Source organism: Canis lupus, chromosome 37 (genome assembly GCF_048164855.1).
Source record: "Canis lupus baileyi chromosome 37, mCanLup2.hap1, whole genome shotgun sequence".
NCBI lineage: Eukaryota > Metazoa > Chordata > Mammalia > Carnivora > Canidae > Canis > Canis lupus.
Window position 1 is genome coordinate 12,394,314 of NC_132874.1, and position 4,094 is coordinate 12,398,407.

Here is a 4,094-nt window from a genome sequence, read left to right on the forward strand (position 1 = left end):
GCAAAAACCCTGAGTAGTGAAAGGCTTGTGAAGATGTAGAATGGTTCCATTTTGGATCGCTATTTACTTTAATACTCATCATTAATTCATATTTCACCTGTTACCTGAAGACTCATCTATGGAAACTTGAGGTAACTGGCATCATCCATCAAGTTTATTCCAGTGATGTTCTAGCATCCTGTGTTTGTTGGTGTCTTGGGCAGATGTCCAGTGGCTCTGCTCTTCCATTTGACTCTAGATACAGAATCCCTAATGTCAGTCCATGGGGACACAGGGAATTTTCCCCAGGGAAGAAGTATTGGGAATCCAACCCTAAAGCTGAATTAAAATTTTATAGGAGCATCAAGAGAGGTGGAGGGGGAGAGATTATATTCTGGTTTGAGGAATCACACATGAAAAGACATATAGAGACAGGGAAGACGGAGGTGTGTCTGGATTACTCCCAGCAGCCCAATGTTTCCAGATCATCAGGTGGTTCAAGCAGTTAGGAGACAAGAAGGGGTGAACAGGAGCCAGAGCCAGAAGACAGCAGGCCAAGGATAGTAATTTCACCTTTCAGTCTTGGCCTCACAAAATGAGCTAACAATTTTTTTTAACATATTTACAAAACATTTTCCCCCAACATTTCTCTATGAAAATGAAAGAATATATAGGAAAATTTAAAGACTAATACAGTGAATACCAACATACCCACCACCTAATTTTAAATTAACCTCTTTCTGTATTTCCTTCACCCATTGCCAAAATGTGACCCACAGGCCCTGGCGGCCCATAGCACACTTTCAAGGGCATCCTTGAGGTCAAAACAATTTTCATGGTAATCCTAAAATGTCCTTTTTCTTTTTCTTTTCTTTTTTTTTGCTGTGTTGATATTTGTAATGATGGGGCGGAGTGAGAATAAGTAAGACTCTGGTGCCTTAGCATGAACCAGGCACTGGAACCCACTATACCAATAGTTGTCATATTCTTTACTGCCACTCACTCATTTGTATAAAGAAGGCCTCTATAAGTGACACATTTTATTACATCTCAATTCTTGGGTACCTCTCTTTTTAGCATTTTGGGTGAGGAAATGAGAAGCATGCCCTGCTGCTCTACACTGAAGTCTGAGGATAACCTTGAGGAAAAGGACTTGTGTGATGATTGAATTGCCAGCTGAACTAGCAGCCTTTTTCATGGAACATCAATGTTTACTTGCAAGAAGGGCTGTATTCCTAGAGCTGTCTTAACAAATGGTCTCAGTGTTGGTGGCTTAAAATAGCAGATACTTATTCTCTCATAGTTCTGGAGGCTGGACGCCCTGAATCAAGGAGCTGGCAGGGTTGAACTCTTTCTGGAGGCTCTGGAAGAGAACCTACTCCTTGTCTCTTCTAGCTTCTGGTGGTGATGGGTGTGCCTTGGCATTCCTTGGCTTTTGGCAGCATCACACCAGTCTCTGCCTTGTCTTCACATAGCCTTCTCTCCTTTGTGTCTCTGTGTCTTCTTTCTTATAAGGGACTCATCACTGGATAATCCAGGATAAGCCCCTCTTCTCAGGCTCCTTAAGTAATATTCACAAGTTGCAGAGATTGGGAAGTGAATATATATCTTTGGTGCGGGGAAGGCATTTTTTTTTTCTGCCTTCCACAATGATTGACTGATAAACTATAGTTATTCAGATTTGGGTATTTGCCAAACATTTTCTTGGAAATGAACAAAGAGAGCCTATCACTTCAAGGAAAACAACTGATATTTTTGTTACCAATTAGAGAATTCAAGCTTTCAATGAAAAAGAATTTTGGAAAACTCATATGTATTCACCACCATAAGCTTAACATTTTCACAATACTACTTGAAAGCCAAGTTTTTTTTTTTTTTTGATGAGATTGGTAGTGATATGACTATATGGGATATCTATCTATCTATATATCTCAAATATCTATATATCTCATATATATATATATTCTATAATGAAATGTGTCAACATTTGGAAATTTGGAAATTCTGCATGAACCAATATTACCCAAATGGTCAGTGCTTCATGCCATAAAATTATAAGTAGATAAAAGGTCCATTCAAAGTACAAGATAGGCACTTCAGTCGGCGGACAGAAGAGGCGGGAGCGGTAGGGAGTAACGCCACCCCGCTGACTGCAGAGGACTCAGGTGCGGGCTTGGCCCCAGCTGTGGCCTCTGCCGCCGCCCGGTGAGGCGATGGCCAAGGTTTCTGTGCTGAACGTGGCGGTGCTGGAGAATCCGAGCCCTTTCCACAGCCCCTTCCGGTTCGAGATCAGCTTCGAGTGCAATGAGGCCCTGGCGGACGATCTAGAATGGAAGATCATTTATGTTGGCTCAGCTGAGAGTGAGGAGTTTGACCAAATCCTGGACTCTGTGCTAGTTGGCCCTGTCCCAGTAGGGAGGCACATGTTCATCTTTCAGGCTGATGTCCCCAACCCATCCCTCATCCCAGAGACTGATGCTGTGGGTGTGACCGTGGTCCTCATCACCTGCACCTACCATGGACAGGAGTTCGTCCGTGTGGACTACTACGTCAACAATGAATACCCCAATCCCGAGCTGAGGGAGAACCCACCCCTGAAGCCAGACTTCTCTCAGCTCCAGAGGAACATCTGGGCCTCAAACCCCCGAGTGACCCGCTTCCACATCAACTGGGACAACATGGACATACTAGAGGCCATAGAGAACCAGGACCCCACCCTGGGCTGTGGCCTCCCCTTCAGCTGTGCTCCCATCAAAGGCTTGGGTCTCCCAGGTTGCATTCCTGGGCTCCTACCCGAGAATTCCATGGACTGCATCTAACTCGAGGAATCCAGGCCCTACCTGGGCCCAGCCGGGACTGTGGCCAGTCTCCTAGCACATCTGGAGAGGGCAGCTGGGCCTCCTGGACAATCCCACGGAGGCCATCTAGAGGACTTTGGGGCCATCAACTATACCCAAGCCAGACGTGGTTCTGAGGAAGGAGCAGGCCTCAGGTCTCTCCCAACCCTGACCCAGAAGGATCAGCTTTTACCTCTACTGCCCAGGCCTGTAAGAAGCAGGTACTTCACTTTTTAATTCTTTGTGACATGTGTCTTTTCTGTCTTCCACACACACTATAAATTCCACCTGCAGGCCTTTCTGCCACCATGCTCCTGTGAGTACCATTGACCCAGAGCTCTTCCCACAGACCTCCCTGGCTTGCCTTGAGGATTTCTTGGTCAACGCCTGGCAAGGCTCCAGGCCTGTTGAGCCGAAGGCTCTGTCATTCTTGTCCCTCCCCAAACATCTGAGCAAATCCACCCAGCTTTTTGGAGTCACAGGCAAGGAACCAAGCTTGGTTAGAAGGTGGACTTGGACACAATTTCTGTCCTCCTAGGATAGTTTTTAGGTCTTTTAATCCAACAGCCTCTGGAAAAGTCTGTTCCCAAAGGTATGCTTAGCAGGATGCTAAGGAATGATGGTTGACTCCTCTCCGTACAACCACCTTCCTGTCCTCTCTTAATTGGATCTGGCTTTTCCTGGAGGCTGCCATGGTGGGAAGGTGGCAGGTTGGTGGAGTCTGTCTCAATGCTGGCATCAGGGCCCCTCTGCCTGCCTTAATCTGCCCTCTGCGAAGACCTCATGCTCTTGCAGGCACAGGAAACCATAGGGACCCTGAAAACCTCTCCCCTTGCCATGCTCCCTGCAACACCCCATTCCCTCACTGCTATGTGGATGCAATTGTGATTACAGTTTGTATATTAAAAGGTTTTTATGTTAAATATGTTTGGTTGATCTAAAACAACAACAACAACAAAAAAAACAAAGTACAAGATAGATCAATCAATTTTAATATAACAGAGTATGAAAAATTTATTGATACGTTTTCAGATTCCATGTTACAACTAACTTTTAAGAAACTATCACTTTTCCAGTTTGGGACAGTATGAAAAATAATCTGAAAAGACTATTGCAATTCTTCTCCCTTAATCCAATACAATGTCTGGATTTTCTTCATATGCTTCAACCAAAACAACCTATCATAAAAGATTGAATGCTGAACCAGGGGAATCTCACTGTCTTCTAGTCAGACAGACATTAAAGAGATGTGTAAAAATAGAAAGCATTGCCACTATT

At 44.7% G+C, this 4,094-nt stretch overlaps 1 pseudogene; it reads left to right on the plus strand.

The window, feature by feature from the left end:
* The first annotated feature begins 2,124 nt into the window (after positions 1–2,124).
* On the plus strand, positions 2,125–3,759 carry LOC140626387 (histone chaperone ASF1B pseudogene; annotated as a pseudogene).
* Positions 3,760–4,094: the final 335 nt, after the last annotated feature.